At 41.4% G+C, this 12966-nt stretch overlaps 1 protein-coding gene across 1 annotated transcript in view; it reads right to left on the bottom strand.

Annotated features, from left to right (window-relative positions):
• Positions 1-9635: 9635 nt before the first annotated feature.
• LOC120913982 (complement factor properdin) overlaps positions 9636-12966 on the bottom strand; it is a 57044-nt gene continuing 53713 nt past the window's right edge. The window contains exon 10 of the mRNA XM_040324367.1: positions 9636-9998. The gene's annotated coding sequence lies outside the window, so the exon portion shown is untranslated. The remainder of the gene's footprint in view (positions 9999-12966) is intronic.

Genomic DNA, 12966 nt, shown 5'->3' with positions numbered 1-12966 from the left:
AGGAGCATTACCCCCCCTCCCCCCAGGAGGCTGTGGTGTGCAAGGACCTGTTGGGCTGAGATCACTGAGGTGAGACACCCTGACACCCCTAGCTGACCCCCATCTCCCCCCCATACACCCCATGTAACCTGCCCCAGTGATCAGGCTGCATTGGTGGGCACTGGAGTTGGCTGCCCTGATGGGCACTGGTGAGGCTGCATTGAAAAAACAGATGGGCCATGGATGGTGAGCTGATTGAGCGGTTCAATGGGCCCCTTGACTGAACTTGCTCCCCAGGCCTAAGGCTGCCAGCCCTCTCCTGTCCGTGGCTGCTGGAAGGAGAAGAGGAGACTCTTGTGACATCATCAGACAGGCTTGAAGACTGCAGTGAAAAATGTATGCAATATTTTTTGGCAAACTGGAGGAGGGCGGCAGGGGGCTGAAGGATTTATAACAATCCTTAAGTCCCACTTTAACACTTTAGAAAACTATGAGACTGCCAACTCACTTCTACCCGCTGATAAAAGGACCAGATCCTGACCACAGCACCTCTGTTATGACCTTTGAGAATGAACTGCTCCACAGAGTTTGCAGATACAAAGGTTAGTCAGGGATTATTTTAAAGTTGAAGTTTAGTCAAAAATATTTTTTCCCTATAGCTGCAGTCACTTAATTTATCTGTAATGAAGTATTTCCCACATTCTGCAGGCTGCTTCTTCATATATATATATTCTCTGTAGAGTGCCCAGGCCTCATCCTGGCTCTGAACTTCCATTACAGTGGAAATGAATAGCTTGGGGTCTTCCGGCTGAGCTGCATTCAAGACATTCCAGTTGAGAACCCCCACCTCTTCCTCTAATCTCTGATAAGGGAAAATAATCATGACATTCCAGGTAAACAATGCACAGGGTTTTTTCAGTGAATGAGAGGAAAGGAGGGAACGGGTCTCCATCGGAACTGCTTGAATGCAGCTCAGCCTGAAGTCCCAAAGCTATTCCCATACCATGCTGAAGTACAGCACCAGTAGGAGGACCAGGCACCCTGCAGAGAAGATTTCTACATGAGTGACTGAGGTTACAGTAGAAAATAAAATCTTTCATTAAACTTAGGCAGGACATAGGGCAAATTTCTCTGTGGTTGCAAGAAAGAAATTCATGCGGTTCCCCTATCAACACAGATAGTGTTGATGTGGTAACCCCTCCTTCTGGGCCATTGTCTTCCCAGGTGAAGGCAGTGATTATTGCTAGCGGCTATAGCAGCCACTAGCAATTATCACAGGTAAAACCCAGCATGCTGGATGTACACAAATTGATCGATTGTTCAACTTGGTACATTCAGCCTGTCCATACACGGTTAGAATCTTGGCTGGTACAGCAGAAACCGTCCGAGATTCAAACCGTGTATGGCTTGCCTTAAACTTTTGTTTCTTAAGATTATCTAAATGTTTGCAAGGTCAGAGACAATAAAGGATTCTCTACATCAGATAACTGGTGTAGAGACACACAATGTATGACCCTCTGCAAGCAAATACAACAAGCAGATAAACCTTTTCAAGCAAAACCAATTTTTTTAACTTTCAAATATTCTATTTGTGGCTTGTTACATGTATGACATAAACTGTAATACAATTCATACTACATTAACAGATTTTCCGTTAAACGGAAGCAAGAAAATTATATTCCCCCATATTTCGAGATATTAACTAGATCCACTATATATACAGTATAAAGTAGATTTAGAAGTTGTGTAAATATTAGGTTAGGTACTTGCACTTTTTTTTACTATAACACACTGCTGCCATCTAGTGTTTATAATACAGAATGCAACACAAAGGTCAGTTCTAAAAGATAGTTACCCATTAAAAAAGACCAATACAAATACAGAACCACAGCTATCAACGGTCTGGGGAGCCCAAGAGAGAAACTTCAGGTATGAAAATTGCAGGACAAAAGATACAGCTTTATTATACATTCCATAATCCTACACGTAAATATACCGATTGGCAGAGGATGTAATTCCATGCATGCTCTTCAGGTGCACAAAGAGTACCGGGGGTTTATTTAGAAAACAGCTGTAATGCTCAAACAACAAAATCCCATAACCGTTTTAAAGTTGCAAAATTAAAAACAAATATCTGTACATGTGCTATGGAGACATAACTACTGTATGGTTATATTCGTGTCTGAAAACAATGCAATGATTTCTATGATGAACATAATACAAAATATGCCATTAACCACTTAAGACCCGGACCAAAATGCAGCTAAAGGACCTTGCCCCTTTTTGCAATTCGGCACTGCATCGCTTTAACTGACAATTGCGCGGTCGTGCGACGTGGCTCCCAAACAAAATTGGCATCCTTTTTTTCCCACAAATAGAGATTTCTTTTGGTGGTATTTGATCACCTCAAAAATAGAGCGACAATTTTGAAAAAAAAACAATATTTTTTACTTTTTGCTATAATAAATATCCCCCAAAAATATATAAAAAACATATTTTTTTCCTCAGTTTAGGCCGATACGTATTCTTCTACCTATTTTTGGTAAAAGAAATCGCAATAAGCGTTTATCGGTTAGTTTGCGCAAAATGTATAGCGTTTACAAAATAGGGGATAGTTTTATTGCATTTTTATTAATTATTATTTTTTTACTACTAATGGCGGCGATCAGCGACTTTTTTCGTGACTGCGACATTATGGCGGACACTTCGGACAATTTTGACACATTTTTGGGACCATTGTCATTTTCACAGCAAAAAATGCATTTAAAATGCATTGTTTATTGTGAAAATTACAATTGCAGTTTGGGAGTTAACCACAAGGGGGCGCTGATGGGGTTATGTGTGACCTTATGTGTGTTTACAACTGTAGGGGGGTGTGGCTGTAGGTGTAACATCATCGATTGTGTCCCCCTATAAAAGGGATCACACGATCGATGACGCCGCCACAGTATAGAACACACAGCTCTCCCCGTTCTTCAGCTCCGGGGACCGATCGCGGGACTTCACCGGAGATCGGGTCCACGAGTCCCGCGGTCACGGAGCTTCAGACCGGGTTGCGGGAGCGTGCCGCGGACGCGCGCCCGCGGCCCCACGGCTGAGCTTAAAGGATAACATACATATATGTTGATGTGCCCAGTCGTGCCATTCTGCCGACGTATATCGGCGTGAAGGGGTCCTTAAGTGGTTAAAGGGGCTGTAAAGGTTTGTTTTTTATTTTCTAAATAGGTTCCTTTAAGCTAGTGCATTGTTGGTTCACTTACCTTTTCCTTCGATTTCCCTTCTAAATGTTTTTTTCTTTGTTTTCTTTGTCTGAATTTCTCACTTCTTGTTCCTCCTCAGTAAGCTGTTCTGGCTGACTAACCCCCAGCCAGAACGTCTCGGATGTTGGGGGCAAGCTTAGTGAGGAGGAACAGGAAGTGAGTTATTCAGACAAAGAAAAAAAAACATTTAGAAGGGAAATCAAAGGAAAAGGTAAGTGAACCAACAATGCACTAGCTTAAAGGAACCTATTTAGAAAATAAAAAAACAAACTTTCACAACCCCTTTAAAGTCTTAAACCAAGACTGGTTGGGAATGGTTAAAAACCCTGTAATATTTTTGGCCATTTTTGTCCTACTGAGATTTTCCTACCCAACAAAACAGAAAATATAAGGAGATTTCTACAAAGTGAAGGAAATGTCTTGCGTCATAACCCCTGAAGATGTCAGATGTAGGCTGACAAAACGCGTTGAATGGTTTTTGAGATACGTTGTTTCCGGTCAGCTGGAACGCAGGTGGAGTGCTAACCGGTGATTCCTATACAATACATGCTGATCCTTGTCTTCTTTGATGTAAGTGCAATACAACCTTATTTTTAAATAAATTATTTGAATTACTGCACAATGAGAGTGTTCCTTCCTCTCCCTCTCTATATGGCAAAACTGGAGCTTTGAATACGCTATCTATATAAATATTAAATGGATGACAGCAGCGGTTTGGATTCATTCCTGTGCCCTCATGTATGACATCGTGGATTTTCCCATATGCCTAATTTGACTGTCTGTAATAGGGGTCAATTAAGTCTGGTGAGTGCAATGTGTGCGGGTGGGGAGGAACCTTTTCTACACTTACTGAGGACCAGGGCTCAAGTCCTGCGGGAACGCGTGGGAACTGAGTTCCTGCACTTTTTTCACAGCAAGGACTCAGTTCCCTTTGCAGCACTAGAGCAGCCGAGCCGCCCGTGCCAATCCTTCACTAAGCGACGATGCCCAGCTCGAGTCACTGTCAGGGGCAGGCGAACCTTAGTAATCCTTTATGTTACTGGCCTCTTCCTGTATATGGATTCATCGGGTAGTGTGCGGGTATTCTGTCACTTCCTCGATGCCGCAATGTCTCCTGGGAGCTTTTGTCATTGTTCCCAGGAGACATTGCGGAGGTCTTCGTTAAAGTTCTTTCTAAATCCCGCATTGAGGAAGTGACGGAATACCCGCACATTACCAGATGAATCCATATACAGGAAGCGGCCAGTAACATAAAGGATTACTAAGGTACAGTGGATCGGAAAAAAAAACATGCGGTTTAGTAATTATGCATATGAGCGTATCATTTTTTATTTTTTTTTGGTTGGGAAGTGGATCTTGGGGGGGAGTTCCCACACTTTTTTCCCCAGGACTTGACCCCTACTGAGGACGTTATTCACGTGTGGGATTTATACATGAACTTAGATACGATTTATTGCATAATAGTTAAAAGGTACATTTACTTACATTAGTTTATACATCATAACATCAGAAGCAAAATCTATGGAAGGAGGGATTTGGCTGTAATTGAGCAAGTATGCTTCTAAAAGAGAGACAGCTTAAAGGGGTTGTAAAGGTACAATTTTGTTTCCTAAATGGCTTCCTTTACCTTAGTGCAGTCCTCCTTCACTTACCTCATCCTTCCATTTTGCTTTTAAATGTCCCTTATTTCTTCTGAGAATTCTTCACTTCCTGTTCTTCTGTCTGTAACTCCACACAGTAATGCAAGGCTTTCTTCCTGGTGTGGAGAAAGCCTCTTGAGGGGGGAGGGGGCGAGCAGGAGAGTCAGGACGCTCTCTACGTTGCAGATAGAGAAATGAGCTGTGTGGTAGTGAGCGTCATGACTCTCCTGCTCGCCCCCTCAAGGGAAGGGGCGAGCACGACACTCCACACCAGGGAGAAAGCCTTGCATTACTGTGTGTAGTTACAGACAGAAGAACAGGAAGTGAGGATTTCTCAGAAGAGATAAGGACATTTAAAAGCAAAATCGAAGGATGAGGTAAGTGAAGGAGGACAGCACTAAGGTAAAGGAAGCTATTTAGGGGATTTTTTTTTTTACCTTTACAACCCCTTTTAAAGTCATGTAGGTCTACTGTCCTCCATAAATGGGACATCTAGGAGTCAAAGGATTGGTTTACTGAAATTTGACTTGCCAATATCAGCAACCTATAATAAAAGACTCACTTTTGTAAAGTTAAATGCACATATTAACACCTGTGTGCATTTCAACTCTCATTCAGAGGGAAGGAAACAGTCCAAGAACTTGTTTTTACAGTTTTTGGGGGGGGGGAACAACTTGGATAGGGTATGCGATTTATGGGATGCCCAATTTGACTTGAAGAACAATGATGAGGACAACTTCCTTTTCTATCTAGCCCAGAACAATTAACACTTGACTGCATTCCCTCCAGAGCATCAACCGTCTATATGACCTTGGCAAGGAAATCCCCCTTTATGTGAGCTCTGTGTTCCCAAATTAGAATTTGAGCAAAATCTCCACTTGTTTCAAGCTCTATGTCCCTTTTCTTGAAAGTACCAGCTCACCTGGCTGCTTAGTGAAATGTCCCAGGACAAGGGATTGAATCACAGCATGTTGGCACAATCCCAAATAAGCTTGCTTGATAATACATCCGGTGGCTTTAACCCTTTATGGCCCTGGGGATGTAGAGGGGCCAACACTGTCCCTGGAAAATCTTCTGCCTCCAAAAAGACGTTCAGGCCTCCTGCTGTACAGGTCCTTCTTTACAAGCCAGGGTGTCTCCCAGCCGAGACCTTGGTAAAGTAGAGATCCGACAAAGTGATAAGGGCCACAAGTACTAAGATGTTGGCAGAATAATTTTGCCCATGGGACTTTAATGAGAAACAAAAAAAAATTTTTTTTTCGAAATTCTAAAATCCAAAAATCCGATAATTCAAAGATCCGGAAATCCAAAAATTCAAAGATTCAGAAATTTGAAAATTCGAAATTAAAAAAATTCGGAAATATGAATTTTCGAAAATTCGGAAATTCAAAAATACAAAATTAAGAAAGAAAATCTGAAAATTCAAAAGAGCAAAAATCCGAAAATAAGAATGAAAATCCCAAAATTTGAAAACCCCAAAATTTGAAAACCTCAAAATTTGAAAATCTTTAATAATAAATAACTAATAATAACTATTATTATCTATTAATTTATAGGAATTGGAATTTCCTTTCAAATTTGGCTGTTGGTGAACGTAACGAATACGAATTTATCCGAAATTATGAATTATCCGAAATAACAAATGCCGTATCCAAACGAATGGAACGTAACAAATGACTTTTATTATTTATTATTATTAATTCATTACGTTCCATTCGTTTAGATGCAGCATTTGACATTTTGGATGATTTGTAACTTTGGATAAATTCGTATTCATTATGTTCACTAACAGCCAAATTTAAATGGAAATTCCAATACCTTTAATTTAATAGTTAGTTATTATTAGTTAGTTATTATTTCAGGTTTTCTAATTTCTGTTTTTTCAAATTTTTGGATTTTTGTTCTTATTTTTGGATTTTCGTTCTTTCGATTTTACGTATTTTCTTTCTTATTTTCGAATTTCTGAAACTCCAAATTTTCGAATTTCCAAATTTTCGAGTTTCCAAATTGAAAAATTTCAGATTTTTCTCATTTTGAATCTTCTCATTTCCGAATTTTTCTAATTTATTAAAAATAAACACATTTTTATCATAACAAATGACCCGAAAAAAATAATGAATCCTCAGGAATGCAGATCAGGACCTCCTGACTTCCTCCCACTAGCTTCTAGAAACTTCTCTAATCTTCTAGAACCAGGGGGCGGGCCAGAGTCCTGCCCTGTAGAGCCCTCCAGCCTGACCTATAGCATACCTCTCAACCGTCCCAGATTTGCCAGGGCCATCCCGGGATTTGACATAAGTCCCGAAGTCTCTGCGAATCCGGCACTTGGATCCAGGGACTTGCTCAGCAGGAGTGCACAAGCTGCCAGGACCAATAAAATCTGCCCATAGCTTTTGTTGTATGTCTGGGGTCCCGCATGGCAACACATCTCTATTTAGCAGCATCTCTCATGGCCACTTGCAGGCATTGACCACGGGCCCCTAAGCTGTAGCAAAAATAGTTTTCGTGCTAGCTGTCCTATATGTGGCTACTGCTCCCAGTACCACCTATTCAGGCACTGCCAGGCCTTCTGGATGCAACTGTCCCTTTTCACTGCCTGTGCCAACGCACTCTTCTGCGCCCACCTCAGACTGCTCCATCCCAGTCCTCTCAGGCATGCCTTCCAGTACTCCTGACTGTTTCTCACTCACCAGCCTTCCTGGCTGTTCCTGTTCCTCCTGGAGACTTTCCTGGCAGTGTTCTCCCGCTGTCCTCTCCTTGCTCCAAGTGCCTCCTGGACAGGACACCTCAAAGGCCACAACAGCCTAACACTCCATCTCCAGCTTCCACCCAAACTCTATTTCCCAGCTGGGCTGACCCAGAGTATTTGAGGGGGCCTGCCCCCTGCCAACCCAAGTTGGGGATTGGTCAGAGCCCTCAGAATACTCTGGCCAGCTCCACCTTACTTCCCCTCTTATTTTTCTAGAAGGTTCCAGTACATTCTATAAATAGGGGGAGGTCTCAGTGATGCTGCCTGTGAGTCATCCAGCTCTACCTGGATCTCTGCCCAACCCATAAAAACACAGACAGGCTTGGCTGCAAGCCAGGTCTGCACAAATGTACCTACTCTAAACCAGTGTTTCTCAACCTTTTTTTCCAGTCAAGGCACCCTTTAAAGATTATGGACAGTCTCAAGGAACCCCATTCTAAAATGTAAAAACTATTCTTATAGTTTTAGATAATGCAGCAAGATCCACACAAGTAGGACACCCAACATTAAAGTTGATTTATTCTTCCAAAGCAAACACACTTTAACAAACTGGTTCTGACTAGTATCCCAGTGTTTCTCTACTCCATCACTTAGTTAATGTGACCCCAAAGCTGATGGAAAGGGGCAGGGGAGGGCCAATTAAGTATGCTATGCAGGCGACTGACATACTCCATATTAACTGATGGTGCCATTGGTCGTTAGGATGCTGGCAGCTAAAAGGTTGTAATGGTGCACAATAAAAATCTGTGGCTTTGTGTAACTAAAAGGCAGCCTTCATACACACGTCGGCTTATATACAATTTTTGGGCAATTTTTAGGCATTTTGGCCAAGGCACCCCTGAAGAAACCACAAGGCATCCTAGTTGAAAAAGGCTGCTCTAACACACACAAAAAACAACTATCTACACTTCTAACACTAGAGGGTGCTACAAAGACTTTTGGTAGATCAGACTTCAATGTGTGGCCAGCATAATATCTCCTCTACATAGATTTATATAAGAAATATAAGATTAGTAGGAATGTGCTCTTTAAACACTCATATTAAAAATCTCTCTAATATTTGATAATGTTTATGTTCTGCATTGGTCTCCCCTAATTGTGCTATGTAGTTGATATAATGTGCTCCTATGTGTTTCAATTTTCTACCATATTAAAGTGGTACTAAACCCATGGATTTAACTGTTTCCTAAACAACAAGGCATGCTGTGAGTGGGAACTAGTAAGCCTCGTACACACGCTCGGTTTACTCGGCAAGAACCAGCAAGAAAACTGCTGGCAGAGCTTTCTTGCCGAGTATACCGAGCGTGTGTACAAAGCTTTCAGGTTTCTCGTCAAGAAAACTGCCCAGAATCTAGACGAGAAAAATAGAGAACATGTTCTCTATTTTCTCGTTGTGAGATTCTCTGTAGTTTTCCTGCCGAGAAACCCGAGAGTGTGTATACTTACCTGTCGCCGTGAAAACCTGCACATGCTCGAAATGACTTTGACACATGCACGGTAGCTTCCTAGGCATAGGTAGGGTGCATCTAGATGGCGGCGACGACATCATATGTGACGAGCACATGCTCGTCATACGCGATGACGTCACCGCGTTCTTGCCTTTCAAGAGAACTGCAGTTCTTTTGAAAGGAGAGTCTGTACAGTCTCTAAAGTTTGAAATATCCAATACATTTCGTTCCACTTCATGATTGTGTCCCACTTGTTGTTGATTCTTCAAAAAAAATTACAGTTTTATATCTTTATGTTTGAAGCCTGAAATGTGGCAAAAGGTCGCAAAGTTCAAGGGGGCCGAATACTTTCGCAAGGCACTGTACATATAAAACCTATGTAGGGAGATTTGGTTAATCTCTGTGTATCATCTGAGGCTGTTCACTTCACTGGGTGTATGGAGGGTTGAATAAACCAAGTACGCCACACGTACATAAAGCAGGTATATGCCGACATATATTTTACATTCGTCTTCATAAGACTGACTAACAGATTTAGTGATAACAACAGACACAGCCATTTAATTGTGTTACAAAATGTACTCCGTTTTTATAGTTACCTTTATTACATTCATACATAACAGTGCTGATTGAAACATGGCGGTGTTCTGTCAAGAACTACCCGCTATCGAGAAGTTCCCCCGGATGTACTGCTCAGGATGGAACTGAGACAAACCAGATATAGATGTATAGATGTATTGGATGGATCAAGGTGGAGAAAATGATTCCCTAAAGTTGCATGGTATAATATTTCATGTTGTAGCATATCTTTTGTGCTTCACATAAAAAACGACATAATATTCTGTCACCATAGTATAAAAATGTAGAAATTTGGTTGGGGAAAGCAACCATAAAGAAGTCAACTAGTACAGGTCTCCAACATCTATAACAAACAAGAAAACATAATAATTGATAAAATATTAAAGGAAGACTATTATTCACATAATAAATTGACACTTTCTGCAGTGTCCATTCCCTAGCAAGTTCAGAGGCTGCAAGTTAATGCAGTATTCAACCCAAAAGCAAACATTTATTATATTGCAGTTTACCAATTCGTATGCCCTGTACACACGATCGGAAATTACGACAAGAAAACCAGGGATTTTTTTCTGACAGAATGTTGGCTCAAACTTGTTTTGCATACACACGGTCACACAAATCTTGTCGGAAATTCCGACTGCCAAGAACGTGGTGACGTACAAGACGTACGACGAGCCGAGATCAATGAAGTTCAATAGGCAGTTTGTTTCTTCTGAGCATGCGTGTATTTTTGCACGTCGGAATTGCATACAGACGAGAAACTTTTTCCATCGGAAAAATAGAGAATCTGCTCTCAATCTTTTGTTGACCGAAATTCCGACAGCAAAAGTCCGATGGAGCATACACACGGTCAGAATTTCTGACCAAACGCATACACATCAGACTTTTCTTGTCGGAATTTCCGATCGTGTGTACGCAGCATTAGATGTAATGACTGCAAAAGTTTCCTTTTTTTAGGCTTTCTTTCTTCTATTTTCATCTAGTGAACCAGCTAGCAAGTCTGTTGTTTTTCAAAAGCACAAGCTCTCCAGCAGAAAGTATCAGTTTACATGGATGAGACAGACCACTTAATACCAGTGGCGGCTGGTGTTTTTTTGTTTGGCAGGGGGCATAAAAAAACACCCCCCCCCCCGCGCAGCAACTCAAACTGTCAGTCGGTCCACTGGCACTTACCCCAACTAGGCAGCAGGCATTCGAATAGCAGCAGCAGCAGGGAGAGTGCACAAGGAGTGGCAGGGATGGGGGCATCCAGGCATTGGCAAGAACTGGCCATCTAGGTATCGGCCAGCGGCTTTTCTCCTCCTAGCGTCCGCCCTGTGTCCCTTGCCCTCCTAGGCATCCAATAGGATCGCCTGTCCTTTAATTGACCGGGAGGAGGATCAGTGTTGCAACAGCGAATATTCATTCGCTGTTGCAACATACCTGGGTGGGTTCCGGTCAAACTCTATTTTGAAGCCTATTAGAGCCTCTGGTTCTAATCAGGTGCTTAAAAAAAACACTGCTGTAATTCATGCGCCTGGTGCCCTGAAAGGGAATAGATGCATGTATAGGGGGTGGCCATGGCAGCCATGGATAGATTAATACTATGCATATAAGGGGTGGCCTGGAGAAAGGTGGCGGTGCCTGGGCACCCCTAATGAATGGGCCAACTCTGCTTAATACTGGCAGTGGTGATTAAAATTATCATCTTTCATTTATTCGTGCAAAACCGTTATCCCAAAAGCAAAAACCCTTCCCCGGCAGACTGAAATGCTGCTGTCTACTGTGCCTCCTATCTCATTCCTCCAGTTGTGTCTCGCTATTAAAGGGGGTGTGTTACTGGCCAGATCACCAGGTGGAAACAAACAGAGGGCAGAAAAAGCCAAAGGAAAGAAATTGAATACAGCCACCACATCTACTGATATAATATTGTTTTGGTTTTGGGTTCAATACCGCTTTCATAAAAAATATATATTACATTATTTTTATAGAAAGGTAAAACACTGCAAGTAAGCATTTAAAATACATGCTGACAAATAAAGGGTTATGTGGGACATTTGTTCTAACTCTTGTCCACTCCATCAAAAACAAAAAAACACACAAAACAAAAAAAGTTCTGGTTTTAAAGTATTACAATTTTTAGGCTTACCTATGAAAGATTTACATTTACTCCATTATTTGGCTTTACTGACAATGAACTTAAAACATCTCATGGAAAAAAGGCATCTCCAGGCAGATGCATCTGAGAACATCTTTAAAAGTGATATCTGTGGTTATTGGCGCTCAGAATTGTTGGAGATACAACAATTTTCAGCTTGGTCTATTGACTGCAGTTCACAAACAGAACACTAGATGTCGCTAATGCTCAGTGATATGTTATGCATTTCTTATGATGTGCTGTATTTCCTGTACATTGTGGTGTACTTGTTGGTTCCTTTTTCCTGTCTGTGTTTTCTTACCATGTGAGGTGACATCTTTGCTATTATGGTTATGTTCCAATAAAGAAGCCAGTTCCTGTTACTCCACAACGTCTGATCTGAATTGACTCTGCTGCACCCAGCAATCGTACTCTGCAACAGGTTATGGGCCCAGTGTCCGGATAAAGTCTTATGACCAGGCCCAGGCAGAAGAAAGCCTCGAACCGGAGACAGTGTGGCTGATGCCGAGATCGACATAAGGAAGTTTTCCAGTGACATCTCCTATAGACAAGTAAGACTGTTCATATATAAAGGAGGGAAAAATGGCCAGAAACTCAGAGCTTAAACTCTCAGTGGCCAAGCTGAACAATGACAATTATCAGCTATGGAAGTTTAAAGTGGAAATGCCATTATCTAGAGACGACTTGTGGGAGGTTACCACTAGGGTTGTCCCGATACCACTTTTTTGAGACCGAGTACAAGTACCGATACTTTTTTTCAAGTACTCGCCGATACCGATTACCGATACTTTTTTTTAATGTCATGTGACAGTATTTTTATTTTTATTTATTTTTTAAAAAACATTTTTACATTTTTTTTTTTACTGTGATTTTTTTGTTTTAGTTTTTTTTTGTGTTTTTTAGGGGGGGGGGAGGGTGGATTGTCAGTGTATTTTTTTTATTACATTTTATTATATATATATATATATATATATATTTTTTTTTAAATATTTATTGGATTTTTTTTTTAATCAGCCCTGTTGGGGGTCTTTGGAGAGATATCAGGGGTCTTAACAGACCTCTGACATCTCCCCTTTAAGACAGAGAAAGGGACTAAGGACACAGATTCCCCAGTCCCTTTCTCTGTAGCCTCAGCTGAAATGAATGGACAGAAGCTCCTCTCTATTCATAAACT

This window comes from Rana temporaria, chromosome 9 (assembly GCF_905171775.1).
Source record: "Rana temporaria chromosome 9, aRanTem1.1, whole genome shotgun sequence".
In the NCBI taxonomy this organism is placed as follows: Eukaryota; Metazoa; Chordata; class Amphibia; order Anura; family Ranidae; genus Rana; species Rana temporaria.
The sequence above is the reverse complement of the archived record's forward strand: the minus strand, read 5'-3'. Positions and strand labels throughout refer to the sequence as shown.